The following is a 20,992-nucleotide window of genomic DNA, read 5'->3' as shown; positions in this document are numbered from 1 at the left end:
TTGTTCAAGGCCATGCGGATAGGGAGGGCAGAGCTAGAACGTGAACCCTGTTGTACATGACCCCGAAGCCCTTGCTCTTGAACACTGTGGCTCAGTTTCCAAAGGCTACTTTCTTTGACCGGGGTCTTCTAGCAACAAAAACATTAAAGTAAAGGCAAAACCTTCGTGGGGAGAGTTCGTGTATTGCGGTGGTCCTGTCGGGGAAAGAGATGTTCTTTTGAGAGGCAAAGCCTCCTGGTGCTTCTCAGCTGCTCTCAGTTCTGCACTCTGCCCACGTGTGGGGGCCTCCCTTTCCTGGGTCTCTGAAGGAGTCTAATGGATGATCATGATTATTCTTGATGAACCCTAATACCCAGAGAGCAGGACTTACCCCCCAGGAAAGGACTGTGGAAAGACTGGAATTGAGGGGCGGGGGTTGGGGAGTCAAAAACACAATGGAAGCAGCAGCCTCGGGGAGGAGGGAAGAACAGGGCAGGAATTGCTAATGGGAGCTTAAAGCAGCGCCATCTAGTAGAAATGTCATGTGAGCCACAAATGCAAACATATGTCATTTTAAAGTTTTTAAGAGTCTCATTTTGAAAAGTAAAAACAGGTGAAATTAATTTTAACAGTATATTTCATTTAACCCGGTAGATCCAAAATATTATGCATTCATGCTTTGGGTACTAAATCTTTGAAATCCAAAGTGTATTTTACACTTACCATGCATCTCAGCTGGCCGTATTCGGTGCTCAGCAACAGGCATGTGTGGCTAGTGATTACCGTGTTGGGCCATGCAGGACTAACAGCAACAATGAAAATGTAGCCTCCCTCCCACCAGCACTCACTCTCCCTCACCCCTGCTGCAGTTTCCTGTGTACACTTACCACCGGACAAACTGTATATTTCCTTTCTTTGTTTATAGTCTACTCTCAGTATTAATTAGGATATATGGTCTAGGCTGTTGTAATAGATTAATGAATACATAGACACATGGATGGATGGATGGATGGATGGATAGATAGATAGATAGATAGATAGATAGATAGATAGATAGATAGGTGTAGAAGTGGCTTAAACAACATAGAAATTGCTTTCTCCCCAGTCCAGAGGATGCTGCCCAGAGTTAGAAAGGTAGCTCTGTTCCCCATGCCCATCCTGAGACCCAGGCTCAGTCTGTATTATTCTTCTGCCAGACTCAACCCATGGCATTTATCTTGTCCTTGATGGCTTCTTCAGCATCTTGATGACCACATTCCCATCAGGAGCATACCCTTTCTTTTCTAAGAGCACAGTCCTCTGTTCTTCCTCTCTCCAACCCTCCCTCCCTTCTACTCCCTTCCTTCCTCCCTCCCTTCCTCCCTCCCTTCCTCCCTCCCTTCCTCCCTCTCTCCCTCCCGTCTTCTCTCCCTCCCCTCCATTCCTTCCCTCCCCTCTTCCCTCTGCCTCTCTCCACCCCCTCTATCCATATCTCTCCTCTCTCTCTCCCTCCCATCCCACCCTTCCTTCCTTCCTTCCTTTTTTTCCTTCCTCTCTCACTTTCTTTCTGCAGGGACCTGACTCAGAGGTGGTACATTTCACCTATGCTCACATCTCCTTGGCTAGGACGTGGCCACATGTAGCTTTGGTTCTGACCAGTTAATATGCACAGTTCTTTTAAAGCTGGAAGAGAAGAGCCCCTGCCACCACCACCACCCACCCCAGAATGTAAGCTCCATGGGGGCAGGAGTTTGGGGATATTTTGTTCACTGCTATAGCACCCGCAGTGGCATACCAAGGGCAAACAGTGGGATCATCCACCCTGGTGGGAGGGAGTATCTTATATGACATTGTTTGAATTGCAGGCACATGATGGTAATAAAAGCAGACTAACTTAATAGTTGTTTTCATTATTGTTTTTAAATTCTCCACAGATCTTGTACCCCATGTTGGCTGCATTGAGCAGACTGCTCCCCTACCCCCCCTGGGTACACCACTGAGCGCTGGCTCTTAGAATTGTGGCCAGCACATGGTAAACACCCAGTACTGCAGCATGAACGGCTAGAACTGCTGCTCTATCTCTTCCTGCTATTTCCTCCTTACCAGTTAGTAGCCCTTGTGACATTTCTCCATGATCAGCCCATACTTCCTCTTTAAACCCTGAGCTCTTGTACTAGCTGCTACAACTGGTATAGATCAGACACTCAGTTAATCCCCGTTGAATCAGGGAACCAATAAACTTCATTGAAGGTGCCTCCCTTGGCCGCTCTCACCTGCACTTAGACTCCAGACAGGAGCTTTCTACTTGATTTTCTTTTCTTTTCATCTGACTAGCAGAGGCTAAGACTGGAAGGATAGACAGGCTCCAGTCTGTGAGCTGCCTTATGCATCAGGTTAAGGAACTTGCACTGTATCATAAAAGCAATAGGGGATGGTCAATGCAGTTTATCAGTAGAGCTTAGTTGGAGATGTGATTTAGTAATGTGAGAACGGAGGAGAAGGAACTAATTGGCATTTTCTCCTCAGACCTGACTTCAGCTTTCTAGGCATTGGCATTTCCTAGTCTTCTTCAGCCATTTCTTGAGGACACACTATTCATTTACCATCTCAGTCCAAGTGTTCCCTCTCTGCTCGCCATTTTGATAAGTATAGTCTTTCACTCACTCACTTATATCTCTCTCCATCCTCAATAGCCATGTACTAGATACCTTGAGAATATGTGCTCCTTTAAGACAGGGGCTCTGTCTTTTCCCCATGGGTATGGTGTCTGGCACCTAGTAGGCTATCAGTAAATATGTTTTCTGACTGACTGCCATATGTCAGGATACTGGAGATAGGTGGTGAAGGGGGAACTTGAAGGGCATACCTGTGTGTAGAGCACACAGCGTGTCCTTCAAGCATGTGAAGAACGTTCTCCTGTTCCCTCAAGTCTTCCCCTATAGTCACCTCTCTAGCTCCTTCAACCATTCCTCTTGTGGTTGAGTTTAGTTCTCTTCACCAGCCTGGTCTCTGCTTTCCATGAATGATGGTGTATGTATAGCTATGGTGCCCAGAGTGGAGCCTGATGCTCTAGCTGAAGCTTGACCAGTATAAGGAAGACAGGATGGCTTCTCCCTCATTTCAGAATACATCCCAACTCTTGAATGCCCCTAGCCTCAGTCAGCCTTTTTGGAAGCTACCTACCCTCTCTGACCAGTAGAATATGCCATCCTTATATACCCTAGGAAACCTCACCTTCCTCAACATCTCTCCTCATCTCTCTGCAGATTTACTTTATTTCTGCCAATTTGGAAAGGAAACTAGAGATCATTCAAATAAAACACATTATAAATGTGGTTATTAGGCTACTACTATTCTTTGCAAATATTCTAAGCCCGGAGCTTGGTGACTGTAATCAAGGAACAAGAAGATATCTGAGACTCCTTATGACAAGGCATCGCACCCTGTTGTACTGTTGTGAATTTCCTTGATTTTATTTATTTTGGTATTCAGTGGATTTGGTTTTGCCATGCTAGACTTAGGAGATTATGATGATCCTTGTCATTTATAAAAGAGCATTGTGCTTGGCATGACATGAAGCCGACTTAGAAAACCCAGTTTGGGGCACCTGGGTGGCTCAGTCGTTAAGCATCTGCCTTTGGCTCAGGTCATGGTCCCAGGGTCCTGGGATCGAGCCCTGCATCAGGCTCCCTGCTCCACAGGAAGCCTGCTTCCCCCTCTCCCACTCCCTCTGCTTGTGTTCCCACTCTCATTGTGTCTATCTCTGTCAAAACAAATAAATAAAATCTTAAAAAAAAAAAAACCCAAATTTGTCACTTAACTAACTATGTGATCTTGGACAAGTTGGCCAGTCTCCAAAAATCTGTTTCTTCACCTAATAAGAATAATAATACCAACAGTAGAGTGAACAGAGAAAGTGTACAAAATGTGCAGGCAGTTTACATGATAACTAATAAAAACGTTTTACAAACATGAACATATGAGCAAGATGTTTAACTTCACTAAGGATAAAAATGAGATACAGTCTCAAAAAGTGGTAATACCTAGTAGTTACCTTAGCAGGTACTTGTTAGCAGTGAGTGCAGGGAAATAGACACTGTCCTATACTGATGTAGAAATATAAATTATAACAATTTTCTTAGAAGACTATTTAAAAATATATGTAAAAAACCTCGAAGATGTGCATACATACCTTTGGCCTAGAAAATAATTCCACTCATTGTTTTTAGCCTAGAGAAATAATTGTAGATGCATATAAAGAATTATACACAGAGATATTCATCTCAACATTTTTTTTGAGAGGGGGGGTAGGGGCAGAGAGAGAGAATGAGAGAGAGAATCTTAAGCAGGCTCCACGTCCAGTGTGGAGCCGGATGCGGGCCTCGATCTCATGACTCTGAGATCATGACCTGAGCCAAAATCAAGAGCCAGACACTTAACTGACCGAGCCACCCAGTCTCGCTTCAACATTTTTATAAATAGTGAAAAGTTGGACAAAATCTAAATGTTTAATTGCAGCCACTAAAAATCATTTAGGATTTAGTAGGAGAATATTAAACGATGTAGAAAATATATATGACACCAAAGAGAAGAAATTATATCTAGTATAATTCTACTTTGTAATAAAAGAATTTATTTGTGTGGCTATATGTATGCATAAAGATATATGCTAAGGTTAACAGCAATTATCTGGGGGTTCTGGACATAAGGTAATTTTAATTATCTTCTTTGTGCTTCTATTTTTCAAAATTTCCACAACAATCATTGTCTTTAAAGGGTAGATTAAGAATTACATATTTTACAAGAGTATGATAAGAATCTAAATTTAAATTATAATTATGTGGAAACGTCATACAAATCTACTTCATTATTGTTAGATGTGAAAGTAATCGCCGATTTTGCTTTTCTCTACCACTTCCTTCTTGTTCCCCCTGCTTCCCTTTCCTCCCCCTTTCCTTCTCTCCACCAAGCCCTTTCCTTTCTCTTCCCTTTCTGTTCTCACACTTCTCTCTTGGCTCTGCCCGAGTCCTGCTTCTGTCCCTGGGGGCATCGCTCAGCCACTAGGAGTAAGAGTCAAACAGTTTGCTGACCCTGACCCTGAAGCCCAGTTGATCCAAACTGAGCAAGAAGTGAACAAGTTTCTTGCATTTCCTTCCAGACCTCTAGTAGCCCTGACACATATCCTAGACTAATCAAGACTGTGTGAAGTATACATCCATCAGTTCAGAGCCGAGCTCTTGTCATATAGGACTGAATTATCAACTTCTCTTAACCCAACTGAGCCACTCAGGCGCCCCTGAATTATCAACTTCTCAAGAACTGCTGGGCATGGGAGCATGTTCTTTTCTTCTACATCCCAAATGTTGGATGCCTCTGCCTTCCAACACTACTCTAAAATAGCTTTGTCAAACAAAGCATGAACACTAGGAGTTTCCTGACATTTTCATAACTACGAGCATATGATTTGCAGTTCATATTGAATAACGATGTAAGAAATATGCCAAGAAAGCTCCAAATACTATTTCCAGCACTGGTCCCTAACCAGTTACAGCTGCCTCACCACAGAATGTGAGCACAGTAGACTACTAGGTTCCGTGCTGCTCATGCTTGTGGGGTTTGTATTGAGTTACTGGGAGTCACCCTAATGGGGGAAGTCACTCTCCTGGAAAGCATTTAAGATGAATAAAGCTAAGGGCTTAATGTTCTAATGAAAAAATTTGTCAATATTTAAATCAAACTTGTGAACACTAAGTGTTTTTACATATGTTTGCTGCAGAGGTTTCGAGGCGGTCTTTGGCTTTCCAGACGCGAATAAAGCAGATAGATGCACTGTTAAACTTTCGAACAATGACAAAGAAAAACATGGAGTAATTGCTTCACTCAAAGCCTGCCAGGAGATTAATTGCCTAAGAGATGTATTTTATGCAGTGTCCAAAAAATTGCAGAATCTACAGGAGTGCCTTGCTTTCACTAGGAGAAAACATATGTCACCTCTCACCAGAGATGTTTATGTCTTTTCACAAACCTGTCTTTTTTCAGCCTAAAGACATTCCAACTGGAAATGACTACAAAGCCAGGAGTTGATAGGTTAGGGGTGTTTAGTAATGCTTAAAATAATACCCTCATGGAGTCCAATGCAATTCTGTACTGCAAGCCCTATGGAACAGCAACCTGGACCCCAGGACTGCAAGGCCTTTGTGGTTCTGGTTAGAGGAACCAGGGGGAAGGGTGGAGATGGGGAGTGGTGAGCCTACCTCTGACCTGCCGACTCTGAAACTAACAGATTTGGGGCCGCGGGGTTCTTGGGGAGCTAGCCAAGTGCACTAAAAAATAGGTCCACCTTTGGCATCGTATTCAAACATGGGCTTGCCGAAGGCTGATGGGGTTGGAGTCTCTAGGAAGTCTTTGTAACTATAGCTGAGAAGCATAGAGTGCAGTTTCATAAACACTTACTGGATGCCTGCTGCAAACCATGTTGAATGTCCTGGAAATGAGATCAGGGATGTGTTAAGACTACAGAGAAAAATAGGAAAGGCTGCTGTGCTTCAGGAACATTCTGCCTGGTAGAGGAACCAACATATCGACATTAATCACAGTAGAATGAAGTAGGTATAGGATGCTAGAGAAAGTATATCTGCTCGGGGACTCATCTGGGGGGGTTTCTGGAAAGAACGTTAAAGATGGTAAGACTGAGCTAGAACAGTAAGCCAGGTGAACAAAGGTGAAAATGGGTTTCTTGAAAGGAAATAGCTAGGGCATGAATGTCTGTAACAGCATGGCATCGTCAGAAACTACGAGCTGTTCTTTATCACTAGGGTCTGGAGTTCCAAGAGAGGCAGTGGCAGGAGCTAAAGAGGCGGATGGGGCGAGTCATTTGGGGCCTACGATCCCTGTTAACATGCTAGGACTGGCGCCAGTGAACTTCATGCAGCAGAGAGTCACTGCAGTTGTAAGTGAGAGATGATCTGGTCTACCTATTAGGTAGCACATTCTGTGCAGCTTGAAAGATCCATCTTCAAGCTGAATAACAGAGGTAGAGACACCTGTTAGGAGGAGACCACAACTGTCTTGGTGGAACATAATGAGAGCTTAAACTAGAGTGACCATAAAAGGTTAGAATTGGAAAGAACATGCCATATAGTTCGACTTCTATACTCTACAAATGGAGTGACTGAGGACCACAGAGGCTAAGTGACCTATCCAAGGTTAGATGGAAATAAAGTTTGTTGGCAGCTAAATCAGGACCAAGGACCCTGGCCTTCTGATTTCTAGCCCAGTGACTTTTCCACTCAGCAATGCCAAGATCAGTCCCAGCATCCTGCTTGTTGGGTAATGCCCCAGAGAAACTTGAAACTTTACTTGGCCAGCGTTTTTCCTGTCGGTATCTAGGAAGTGGAAACTGTCCTTGCTGGATAGAAAGGCCTTCAGCCAAGCCAGACTGCCAGGGGGGATCTTTTTTATTCATCTTCTTTCTGTCTGGCTTTAAATCTCTCCCTTACCTTTTCCACCCTCTTCTCCTCCAGAAAGCCTTCTCCAACTACTGCTTGAGAAATTCTCTCCCTTCTGCTGACTGTAAGCAGTGTACCACACAAGTGAGCACCTTTCCCCAAGCTTGTTTTCTCAATATGTTAATCTAATTGCTGTATCATTATTAAGCATTGGGACAATTTGGAGGACACGTGGCCCAATGAAATCAAGATCAATTCTTCCCATTTAAATCCCTTCCTTGACTATGTACCTATAACCATTTTATATAGCAGCATTATCTGTGCAGATACTGTTTTGTGTTGTATCTTTTCTACTAAATATATATTCTCATATATATTTTTATTAGCTTTATAGTATTCCTCATAGTGAGAACAGCAGGAAATCTGGAGTGAGTCCTGAGGCTTTGGACAAGACACTTAATCCCTGAACCTTAGTTTCCTCAACTAGAAAATTTGGACAATACTACTGCCTTGAAGCGGGTTCCCGGCACATGGTAGATGTACAGAAAGCATCCATTTTCCCCTCCACCCCACCTTTTTGTTGTTGATGTTGTTTCTGTGTGAGGCAATATAGTACTTTTACAAACATCTAGGTATGATTACAAATGAAGCCCATAGCTGTAAGTCAAAGGTTATTTTTAAAAATCTACCTCAAAGCTGAGAATATCATTAAGCACAGAGAAAGGTCTTGATAACTTGTGAAGGTAGGCAGAAGAAATAAAGAAGAGAGGAGAAAACCCTTGTAACTTGAAAACTAGACTAAGAAGTCTGTGGCCTTCCAATCCTGTACTCATTGAAGTGACCAGTACTTATTGTGTACCTGAGGATCCCAGTCTGGTTTATGGAGAGTGTCAGCTGCATGGGTGACACAGATTTCCATTTTAAATGGCCTTTGGACAGCCTCATAGAGGGCAGGTGGGAAGAGCAGAAGCCTGGGGCTGACCTCCCAGTCAGGGGACTGTTGTGGTGAATCATCTGAGGGGTGGTGGGCATCTAAGCCAGGAGGGAGGAGAGGGCTCAAATTCAAGAAGTGCTTTGGAAGCTACTTTCGTTTTCAAGTTAGAATGTTCTAGAGGGGAGGGGGGTGGGGGAATAGGTTAGCCCAGTGATGGGTATTAAGGAGGGCACGTATTGCATGGAGCACTGGGTGTTATATGCAAACAATGAATCCTGGAACACTACATCAAAAACTAATGATGTACTGTATGGTGACTAACATAGCATAGTAAAATTTAAAAAAATAAAAAAATAAATTAATATTCTCCCTAAAAAAACAAACAAGCAAACAAACAAACATGTTGCTACTTGTAAAGGTTGCCCCCTTTTGTCTTCTCTTCTTTGTTCCTTCCATTCAGCAGAATTCACAGGGAGGCTGAGTGGCCGGGCTGGGGAAGTGGAAAATCTGACTATAAATTTCAGGTTGCTGGATGAACTCAGACTCTCCCTCTTTGCTGCCACCACCCAGAAGTTAAAATTAAAAGTGAGGGAGATTTAATTCACTCATTAAACATTTTTTTAATTTTGTCAACATCTTGACACTTTCTAGGCACAATGGAGACATAGCAGTGACCAACCAAAGTTCCTGTCCCCATGAAGATTGTATATAAATAATAAACAAAGGTATCAATCAATACAGATACAGATAGAGAGTATGTCTGATGACACTAAGTGCAATGGGTAATAACCAGGCAGGTGAGGGCAAGGGGAAAGCAATAAGCCTGAGGTCAGAGAAATGGTGGGGGTGGCAGGAGACTATGCAAGGATGTTGTAATGACTCCAGTTTTCTTTTTCTTTCTTTTTTTTTTTTTTAAGATTTCATTTATTTGTTTGACAGAGAGAGACACAGCGAGAGAAGGAACACAAGCAGGGGGAGAGGGAGAGGGAGAAGCAGGCTCTCCGTGGAGCAGGGAGCCCGATGTGGGACTCGACCCCAGGACCCTGGGACCATGATCTGAGCCGAAGGCAGACACTTAACGACTGAGCCACCCAGGCGCCCATGACTCCAGTTTTCACTTAGTGTGAGAAGGGAAGCCATTGGAGGGGTTTGAGCAGAGGAAGGACATAAACTGGCTTATGTACTCAAAGGATTCCCTCCCTCCACCCACCATATTGGGAATAGACTGGGGCGTGTGGCCAAGAATGTGAGTAGAAAGACTAGTTGTGAGGCTGTTGGGAAGGATCATGCAGAGGTAATGGTGGCCTGAACCAGAGGATAGCAGTAAAGGTGGGTTTGGGATAAATTTTGAAGGAGATGAAAACATGGGCTGATGGTCTGGATAAGGTTATGAGAGAAAGTGTAGAGTCAAGGAGAATCCAGAAGTTTTGGCTGTGAGCAATTGGAAGGAAGGAGTTATTATTTACTGGGATGGTGGAAGAACTCGAGAATAGTCTTTGTAGAAAATAAAGAGTTTAATTTTAGACACGTGGAGTTTGAATTCCTTTTAGATACCCAAGTGCGTATGGAGGCTGAAGTTCAGAGAGTATTCTCATCTGGAGACATTTGGGAGTCCTCAGCACAGAAATGGTCATTTAGAGAGGGTGCCTCGGTGGCTCAGTCGCTTAAGCATCCAACTCTTGATCTCGACTCAGGTCATGATCTCAGGGTCATGAGATCAAGCCCTGCATGGGGCTCCATGCTGGGTGTGGAGCCTGCTTAAGATTCTCTCTCTCCTTCTCCCTCTGCCCCTCCCCTGTGCTCTCTCGCTCTCTATCTAAAAAATAAATAAATAAAAATAAAAAATAAAGCTAGGAGATGGGAAGATCAGGTAGGAAGCGAGAGTAGAAGAAAGAGGTCTGAGGACTGAGCGTAGGGCTCTCAAGGACTGAAATCTTAAACTAGCAAAGAAGACCAAGAAGGCACAGCCAGAGAAGGAAGGGGAAACCCAAGAAAGAAGAGTATCCTGGAAGCCAAGTGAGGGAGGGGGTTTTAAGGAGTGATGAGCTGTGTCAAATGCTGCTGCTAAGTCATTAAAGATAAAAGTTTGATATTTACTATTGGATTTGGTATCATGGAGATTGTTGACCTTGACAAGAGCTTTTTCAGTGGATGGAAAGGCAAAGGCCTGATCAGGGTGGGTCCAAGAGCAAGTGGAAGAACTGGGAAAAACAGGTGTAGGTAACTCCTTTGAGAGAAATATTACTATAAATGGGAGCAGAAAAATGTGGAGATAGCTGAACAGGGACACAGTCTAAAAAGAATTTGTTTTAAAATCGGCGATAGGGGGGCACCTGGGTGGCTCGGTTGGTTAAGCAGCTGCCTTCAGCTCAGGTCATGATCCCAGGGTCCTGGGATCGAGCCCTGCACTGGGCTCCCTGTTCAGTGGGGAGTCTGCTTCTCCCTCTACTGCTCCCCCTGCTTGTGCGCTCTCTCTCACTCTCTTTCTCTCTGTCAAATAAATAAATAAAATCTTTAAAAAGAAAATTGGAGATAGGGACACCTGGGTCGTTCAGTCAGTTCAGTGTCCAACTCTTGATTTTGGCTTGGGTGATCTCAGGGTTGTCCAGTCGAGCCCCACATGGGGCTCTGCACTCAGCGGGGACTCTGCTTCTTTCTCTCTCTCTCTCTCTCTCTCTCTCTCCCTCCCTCCCTCCCTCCCTCCCTCCCTCTGCCCCTTCCCCTGGCTCCTGCCCTTTCAAGCTGAACCTACCATCTTGGACCCCAATCTGCAGTCTTAGATCTCCAGTCCCACCATTTGCCACACTGCCCCTAACCACATCACTTTCTCGTGTCCCTTTGTTTTCAAGATAAAATCCAAGATTTGAGTGCACAGAGAAGGTAACGGAATATGGCCTGGACTCCGCAGGTTAAGACCCAGCCCTTGGATTTATCCTGCCCCCCCTCCTCCCATTGCTCCCATTTAGCCTTACTCTGCTTCTGACTCCGTTTACCTTGGCTAGCATACCACAGTCAATCCTTGAACAACAGAGGGTTGAACCATGGGCCTACTTCAAGGCAGGTTATTTTCAATAAATACAGTACAGCACTCACTATAAATATATTTTCTCTTCCTTATGATTTTCTTAATGTTTTCTCTAGCTTACTTTATTATAAGAATACAGTATATAACACCTATAACATATAAAATATGTTAACTCTTCATGTTATCAGTAAGACTTCTGGTCAACAGTAGGCTAATAGTAGTTAAGTTTTCAGGAATCAAAAGTTATACACAGGTTTTCAGCTGTACAGTGTTCAGCTCCCCAGTGCCTGTGTTGTTCAAGGGCCAACTGTATTGAATCCGTGATTTGTTGAATTATTTCTCTTTTAAGCTGTCGCCTCCTCCAGAAGCCTTCCCAGCCTTAACTGGATGCCCCTTCTTTTATTCTCAGCCCACGGCTTCAACAAATTTGTTGGTTGAAGAGGAAGAGGAAGGGAAAGAGGGAGGGAGGGAGGAAGGGGAGAGGAACCGAGATTGTATTTATCACACTTATATTTCTCTTCTCCTAGACTGTAGAGCCCTGTGAACAGGGATTATATTGTTGGTATCTGAATACCAAAAATAGGAGCCCCCTGCCCCCCACCAACCCACCCCTATTCCACATTTCTCCTTGAAGAACCCATTGGATTTCATAATCCTTTTCCAGAGACCTCTTGTCTAACAGATATCGCTGGTCTAATTACTATATTCCCATTCGGTGCATCACAAATCAATCCTTATTTTAACATGAATTTCTGCCACTACTACAATTTTTTAGACGTGTAAGATTCTAGACTTGACATGGGCACCTCTGGGTTGCCTTATTTTGGATCAGGGGTTGGGAACAGCATTGAATCCACCATTGCTTTTTATGGAGGCTGGTAGTCTTTCATAACTGCCATCCATAGAAGGGATGGGAAGCGAAGCTGAGCGGGACCAGAAAAGCAAGAATTAGGGATTGGGTTTAAGCCACTTCTGAGTGGTAATATGAAATTAAACCCTCCTAAGAAGTCCCTAAATTCCCTTTACCACTCTTTCCACAGAACTCCTCTTTTTTCAATCCACGACCAAAGTCATAAAAGGAAAGTGAAAAACAAATCAAAGCAATCCTAGTAACATTTGTGGTAGAAAATCTGACTAGATTATTATGTGTGAATTTCATATTCATCTAAACCCCTTTTAGTCTCAATGGGCAAATTTAGGGGTCGTTTGAATACCTGATATTTGGAGAACTGCCAAAAAACATCCGAAGAGCTTCTAATGAGAACTCGGCGGTGTGGGGACGAGGACGGAACCTGGGGGCTCCAAGTCCCCCCTATGCAGTCCCAGCTCCAGCCTAAGGTTAGGGGCAGAGTAGGCCCTTCAAAGGGGGAAAAGTGAAAACACCCCAGGGCTTCTTAGAAGGTACAAAGCTAACCTACCACAAAAACCTCAGTAAATAGGAGAGGGCAAAAAAAAATCACTCATTCTTTTATTAGCGATCTTCATATTCTTACGAATAGGTGCTAGGGCCGTCCTGTCATTTCAGATGTGTGTTTAAATAGGAATCAAATACATTACATGCATAATTTTCCCTCAAATCATATTTGTGAGATACAAGCCTGGGTAATTCTGCTCCTTGTCCAAAGTGAAATGCAACCCTTGTGTTTCCAAACATCGTTATGAAGCAAAGCCAACACCTTCCCATTTCTAAGTTGGACACAAGTAACTATTACGTGCTGCTCTGGAAACCATGACAGAACATTATTCATCTGTTTGTTTTAATGGTTCATGGCCAAGAAAAAAACTTTTAAAATTTAATTTTTTTAAAAGATTTTATTTACTTATTCTAGATGAGAGAGAGAGAGATCGGGGGGAGGAGCCCAGGGAGAGGGACAAGCAGACTCCACACCGAGTGTGGAGCCCAACAGGGCTCGATCCCATGACCCCGAGACCACAACCTGAGCTAAAACCAAGAGTCAGACACTCAGCCGACTGAGCCACCAGGTGCCCCTTAAAATTTAATCTTTTAAAGCAAAAAGGTGATGTGAGAAAGAGCAAGGGACACTTTTGCTAAGGAAATAAATGTTAACAATTGTCAGTGTCCAGGTGTGGGAAACAGCCCGTGATACTTGACACCTCAGAATTTCTTGTGCTCCCAGAGGTGTTCTAGTGAGAGAAGGGATGGTAAGAGTTTGGTGAGTGCTCAGTCTGATAGATTGAGGTCTTCCCTGTGAGTCATTGCCCCTCTGGGTTGATGGGCCTGGATTAGCTTACTTTGAAAGCTGACCTTAAAGGTCAACTATGTTAACACATTGTCCTTTTTGATGCCCACTTACAGATTGGTCTTTAGAGAGCACAGTTTGTGAGATAAGTTTGGGATCACATATTTAACCCATAATCTCTTGGCCACAGCCAGCCTGAGGCAAAGTCTACTCTTGGCGCACCAGACACCTCCCCTTCCAGGACCCTCACCTTCTGTCCTTCATTCTGACCAGCTCTTTCCATGTCTCCACCTGTATTTGTCCTGATGTCCCTTCTCTGAGGGTGTGTAGTTATAGCTGATGATAATTAAACTATTTTCCCTCCTCCTTGTTTGCGGTTAACCAAGGGTGCTTCATGGCCCACAGTCTTCTCAGGAAAAAGAAAGGGGTGTAGGTGGTAGCTTTTTAGACCACATCAGATTCTCATCTGTTCTTAAAGATTCCATGTCTCTGATCATTTATCCATATTGGAATAATTTTGCATTCTTTACTTAGATTCTTAGTTTTATCATGTGTCCCCCCTTTTAAATAAAAAATAGCAGATTTTTACCTTTAAGAAATGTGACTGGGGCACCTGGGTGGCTCAGTTGGTTGGGTGGCCTACTCGTGGTTTTGGCTCAGATCGTGATCTCGGGGTCCTGACTCAGCGTGGAGTCTGCTTGTCCCTCTCCCTCTGATCCTTCCCCCACTCACTCTCTCTCTCTTTCTCAAATAAATAAATATAATCTTTAAAGAGAGAGAGAGATGTGACTGTACCTCCCAAGGAGAACCCTGTTTCTGCGGTGGGAAGCTTTGCACCCAGACCCAAAGTTACTAGAGCTGGCCCTGGAGACCATGATGTGTGTGGATCTGCCATGGCTCTGTTTTAACTGAGCAGCTAATATGTGGCCTGATTTACAAATTTATAAGGGATACTTCCCATCCATCTATGGCCGTGATGGTCTTTGGGCAGGCACTGGTAAATTATTATTGCTTCTCCAGAACAGATCATTTCATAGAGACCGAAAGCAGATTGGTGTTTACCAGGAGCTGGGGAGAGGGAGAAATAGGGAGTAACTACTAAATGAGTATGGAGTTTTATTGTGCTATGATGAAGAGGTTTTGATACTAGATAGAGAAAAGAAGAAAGAAATGACTTCCTAAATTGCTCACTGGAGCACAACTAGGGGTACTGTATCACACCTAGAGATACTTTGAGCTGTGTGATAGCTTTCCCTCAAACCAAAATTCAGAGCTTTGAGGGTAGGGAGTTTGATGTGATTTCATCTTCATGGCTCAAAATGGAGCTCTTAAGAGGGAGTGAGTGCGGTCAATTCACAAGTGGTGGATTAGTTCCTTGACTGCCATCTGTATACATGAGTCCACCATGCTCTGGGCTTGCAGGCCACTCTCTCTGGCATTCTCATGAAGAGCCATGAGAATCAGAACAAAGAAATCTGCTGCAGCTGTGTGAATTGCCCGTTCTTACAGCAGATCAGTCTGCTTGCAAGCAACCCACAAAGCCACCCCCAAAACTTCTCCCCAGATCTGAAGGTGGAAATCCCAACCATTGACCCTCTCACCAGGTTTGTCAACCTTGTCCCTTGGGTATATAAAATTAATTTTTTTTAATTGAGGTGAAATTCACATAGCATGAAAACTAACCATTTTAAAGTGAGCCAATGGGTAGCAGTTAACATATCCACAATGTTGTGTTAACTACGACCTCTTATCTAGTGTCAAAATATCTTCATCATAGCAAAATAAAACTCCATACCCATTGAGTAGTTACTCCCTATTTCTCCCCCCTCCCCCACTCCTGGTAACCACCAATCTGCTTTCTGTCTCTATGAATTTATCTATTCTGGATATTTTATATAAAGGGGATCATTAAAATATGTGGCCTTTCGTGTCTGGCTGATCTCCCTTAGCGTAACGTTTTCAAGATTCTTCCATGTTGTAGCATGTTTCAGTGCTTCATTCCTCTTTTTATAGCTGAATAATATTCTGTTGTGTGTACCTACCACATGTTGTCTATCCCTTCACCTGTTGATGAGCATTTGGAGGTTGTTTCCACTTTTTGGCTATTATGTATAGCGCTGCCATGAACATTTGTCTTCCAGTATTTGAGTACCTGTTCACTATTTTTTTTTTAAGATTTTATAGTTAGCAAATTACCTTTATATCCATTCTCTTCCCAGTAAGGAGAGGCATGCATTTTAACTGGTCTTATTACCCCAAAGGGGAACTTTTTAGGGCCTAACTCATCCATAAGTCTGTTAGGCCTGTCCATGCTCCTGTGTAAAATGTGATGAGGAAGCAAGTGGTTTCCGGCATGGAGGATGCTTCTGGCATGTCGGTGGGCTAGCCTGGGACAGCCCCACATCTATCACATCTGTTTCAGGTGTTGGTCCGTCAGGCAGCAGGCCTTCTTTTCTACTTCTGAAGATCTGGAGGGGGACAGTTCTTGGCAGCCCCCTTTCCTTCATTCAACAGGGTTCCTGAGTTGTGTGCTATGCCGGCGGCCTTGAGGAGGGAAGCTGAATCAGACATGGTCCTTGCCTTAGAGTGGTGGCGAGACAGACACTAAGCAGACAAACAGAGCATGGAGTCAGAGGTGTGCAGGACGGCTGTGATGTGTGATAAAGACGCTGGCTTCGGGGGAGGTCAGTGACGAACTTCCGTGGGGGACTTAGCATCTGGATCTTGAAGACAAGAAGGCACTCACAAGGTGAAAAAGAGAGTGGAAGGCATTCTAGGCCTCAGGAAGAGAGTAAGCCAGGCCAGAGGAACAGCGAAGTGCCTCCCCTGTTTTGAGACTAGCAAGGTCATTCGTGTCGCTAATATGATCAGGCTCATAGGTGTGACTGTCAGGAGGGGGGCTGGAAAAGTGGGCGGGGACTCGATGAGGAAGGGTCTCGGAGGCTGCAGTCAGGAAACTGAAGTGAGTGGGAAACATAATTTTAGGCAGGAAATGACCTGATTGTGTTCTGTGTTTGAAAAGATCACTTGTGACAAAGTGAATGATGACCCAGATGACAGAGAGGCCCTGTATTGGTGAGTCCCACACACTCCATCCCCAGCCCACCTGCTGTCATCCTGGCGCGGAGCTGGGCCCAGACCTAACTGTCAAGTCAGGGAAGATTGCCTTCTTCCAGCACAGACCTCTCATCCGTTGCCCCAGCCTGTACAGCTTCCGATAAAGATGAAAGTGCCCGCGGCAGCTAGCAGAAATCCATCTGCACTAAGGGTTTCCTGACCAAATAGGTCATTGCTCCTGGAAGTGTTTGAATTTAGAAGTAGTCCAAGCCTCAAACAAGTAAGTGAATTGTTAGGGAAGGGAATTCCGCCGCCCAGGGATAGGCCCAGAGGGAGTGTTACAAGGTTTGTTACAAAGGTTAAATGAGGTCATCTGACGGCCTTCCTACCCCCTCACCCCCATAGCATCTCCAGTTCCGTCTACACACAATAAGGTTCCCACCCTCCCCCATCCTATAAGATTTTTTTTTTACTTTTTATTTTGAAGTATTTTTATACTTATGAAAAGTTGCAAAAATAGTACAGAGAGTTTCCATAGGTCCTTCATCCCATTCCTCCTAACGTTCGTGTCTTGCAGAAACATAGTGCGATGATCAAAAGTAAGAAATTATTGGGGCGCCTGGGTGGCTGAGTAGGTTAAGCGGCTGACTCTTGATCTCAGCTCAGGTCTCCATCTCAGGGTCGTGAGTTCAAGCCCCGCGTTAGACTCCACACTGGGCGTGGAACCTACATTAAAAATAAAGGTAATAAATTATCGTTGGTGTGATACAAACTAATTTACAGACTTTATTTGAATCGTGCCGTTTTTTTCAGTCATATTTAGGGTTTCTTTTTAAATCACATGACTAAGACAACCATTGAGTTCGTTCTCGTGTGTCCCTTAAATTAAGGCAGCCTTCAGAAAGCCTGCCCTCCCTGGGATCTCTGAGGAGAGCAGCTGTGGGCCTCTCAGGGTCCAAAGTCGGCACAACCCCATTTGGGCATCAGTGAGCAGTATTCTCCATCTTTTCACTTTCCCTACCCCCCCCCCCCCCCCCCCCCTTTCTCCTCCTTTCCTTCTCCCTGCTCGCAAAACTACAGATAGTCTCCACATTCACATGCCCCGTACCATGCAGTGTGCTTTTTCCATCATCAGAGTTCTCTGCTTTAGTCAACTGACCTGAGAAGTTGGCCCAGGAATTTGTAGCTATTGACTTTCACTGTTGCTGTAAAACCCCCTTGGGTTGTGACTTGCAGTGGCAGCATTTCCTTTTCATTGGTCCCGGGTAGATACCCCTATGGCTACCACTCTTAGTGACTATCCCTCATAAGCTCTTTGGGGAGACCCCGGAGGTGGAAGGATATCGGGGTTGGCAACATGGTAACTAAATTACTTTATGAGTTAGACAGCATGAGTCCCCATCACAAAGCATCCCTGCTTCGTCACATCACGCTGAGGTCGCTGGCACATGTCAATGCAAAATTCCATTCACCCTTTCACAATGCACCCTCTTCCCCGCAGAAAGAACGCAGCCTTGGGGCATGCTCACTGCAAGTGCCCTTGCACTATTGGCACTGTGTGCTCCATGTTTTTGAGTTTGCTCAGCAAAATTAATGATGAAAGAAGTGTGAGCTGGAGAGAAAAGCATAGAGCTGATGAATGTTGGAGGAGCATTGGTTTCCCTACAGCCAAAAGCCAGCAGGAAAAATGGAAAGCGTGAAAGGTGATTGTGACTCAATGTCCCAAAGAAAACCTTTTTTGCCACCCGGCACACACCAAGGCATCTTCACAACAGAAAGCCCCTGTGAGCAGTGCAAAAACCTTCATAAACCATTTGGAGGGAAGCTGTATACCACGGTGTACAAGTGCTAGTTTGGGCAAATCTAGCTCTTCTACTTGCTGCGTAAATTTAGACAAGTTCTCCACTCTTTCTGACCCTCAGTTTTCTCATCTGTAAAATGGGGATGATTACACCTTCCCCTTTTTTAGCGGGATTAAATGATTTAATATCAATTGTATGTGTAAGTGAAACTTAACAGTTCCTGGTCCAAAATAAAGGCTCATTTTAAAGTCTCTTATTTATCATTGGGCTGATTTAAAAGTAATACTCAAAACAGGACCATCGTTATAGATCTGACAACATGGTGTAATGGCTTAAGCTTGTACTTTAAGTTTAAATCCAAGCTCCACCAAGAACTGGCTGTGTGAATTTGGGCCAGTTATTTCTCTGAACCTGAGTCTCTCCCTCTGTAAAACAAGGATAATAATGCCACATAAGGGACTACTTGGAAGAAAGCACTTAACGTGGTACCCAGCACAGAGAGTGGCAGACACTTAATAGAGGTTTGTTTTTCTAGCGCTGTGGTTCTCAACCACATTCAAATCACCTGAGAGCTTTTTAAAAAAGCATGCATGCCTCTGCCACATCCCCAGAGAGTATGATTTAGTAAGTCTGAGGTGGGGCTTAGGCATTGGTGTTTTCAAAAGCTTTCTGGGGAGATTCTTCAGAGCAGCCGGGGCTGAGAACTACCCCCTTGAAGATGACATTACACACTGTTTTTTTGTTCTGTTTTGTTTTGTTTTGCTTTTTATATCTGTCCCCAAAAGACTGGTCAGAATATCAGGAATTCTGGGCACAGTCAAAAATTCAGTACACCTGCACCTCTAAGCCCTTGATAAGAAATATGCAGCCAAGGAACTGCATTCTTTTTTTTTTATTATTATAAAAAAAAAAGTATTCAAAGAGTCTTTTTAGAGTCTTGAACTGGAAAGGTGGTAAGAAGTTTAGCCTAAGCCTCACACATAAAATATGGGGACTCCCAGTAGGCTGGGGATTTATATCTGGGGTTAATTCCAGGGTTTTGTCCTCCCAAGAGATATAAATTGAGGCCTTGAGAGTTTAGTGTGGGGGAGGAAGAAGTGTTCTCATAACGACACCTTAAAAGTCCAGGACTCTGCTAATGCCTAGGGATAGAAAAGCATCATCTGTAATAGCAGGGGGTGGTGTGGCTGTGCATTCTAGTCTCAGTACTTTGGTTTCCAAGATCCAAGGCTGGGTCATCGAGAAACTTCTTTCTCCCCATAGGTTTACAGTATTAGTTACCCAATAAAAGTGGAGTTAATTTTACAACCCAAGTAAAATTTAAGCCAAAAAGGCTTCAGCATTACTCTAGGATTTATGAAAGTAAACATGTAGAGTGCTTGCAGGATTTTACAACATTAAAATTTCAATGTCTTCATGTCAGGTATGTGATATATTCATTTGTATGTGCACTTACAGGTTAAGTTTTTAAGAGCTTTGCAATGCAAACTGTTTTGGGAACTAAAGTGAAGATACTTGCCCCCCATCTCTACCTGTAAAAAGACTGTTAGAGTGAATAGGAAGTAGAGAGCTGCTGGAAACTGGTCTTTTAATGATCAGCTTTATCCAATTTTTTTCACCTGGTTTCCTGTTAGAGTGGGCTTTCTAGACTCCCACACTGAACCCCCAAGGAGGGATGTCTAGGGCCATCAGACTGACTAGAGTCGATTTTACAGAATAGGAGCTTAGTAAATAATTGTCCTTTAAATAAATGTCTTCTTTGGTAATCATAAATACTTCCATAATAAGCATGTGTTACCTCTGAGTAGCACTTTGTAAGAGCATTTACGTTGTTTGATAGGGTCCTCCTGACTTTCACTTATAGGGTAGAGAGGTCAATGATTATCTTCAACTTATAGATAAGAAGACCATAGCTCAGAGGACTCAGATTGGCTAAGGACGTGCAAATGTTAAACCCAGGAATACAATTTCCTTCTGACTTTGGCTCTAAAGTACTTTAACTTAGAAGAAACCGAAGAGGAAAACAGATCTTTTTATTCAGACAATGTACTGATTCCAGCCATGTTAACAGAGGAGGAGCCTCCAGGGTGAGGTCAGCCCAGGAGCATAGCAAGTGGCCTTTTGTTTGGCTGTGGTCTGCTTTTGAGAACCAGCTGGATATTCTGTACTCTGGTGTCTTGTGCTTATGGTAGGCCCTCGTGGGATGTTATAGCCTCTAGCCTTTCAAGCTGAAGCTGCCATCTTGGGTCCAACCCTCCAGCCTTCGATCTCCAGCCATTTGCCACACTGACGCTAACCACACCATCTGGCATCCCCTCGTCTTCAGAATAAAATCTACTCCCCCTACTTTTTTTATTATTATCATTTTGAGGCAACAGATTTTTTAAAGATTATTTTTAAAGTTGTTGGAGATCACGAAACCACAATTTTCATTGACACATACTCTAGATTTCCTGGAATTTAGTGACTCATTTGAAATTGTGCAGCCCCTGGGTTGCCTAGACGTCTCTATGCTGGGTAGAGATAATGGGTCTTAAGCAGTGAAGAGCCACGTAACTGCGCTGCCC

At 43.8% G+C, this 20,992-nt stretch overlaps 1 protein-coding gene across 1 annotated transcript in view; it reads left to right on the top strand.

The window, feature by feature from the left end:
• LOC112824047 (inactive tyrosine-protein kinase transmembrane receptor ROR1) overlaps positions 1–20,992 on the top strand; it is a 499,173-nt gene that overhangs the window by 354,828 nt on the left and 123,353 nt on the right. The window lies entirely within an intron of this gene.

This window comes from Callorhinus ursinus, unplaced genomic scaffold (genome assembly GCF_003265705.2).
Source record: "Callorhinus ursinus isolate GAN/ISIS: 27379988/994484 unplaced genomic scaffold, GSC_fseal_2.0 scaffold9, whole genome shotgun sequence".
Lineage (NCBI taxonomy): Eukaryota > Metazoa > Chordata > Mammalia > Carnivora > Otariidae > Callorhinus > Callorhinus ursinus.
The sequence above is the reverse complement of the archived record's forward strand: the minus strand, read 5'-3'. Positions and strand labels throughout refer to the sequence as shown.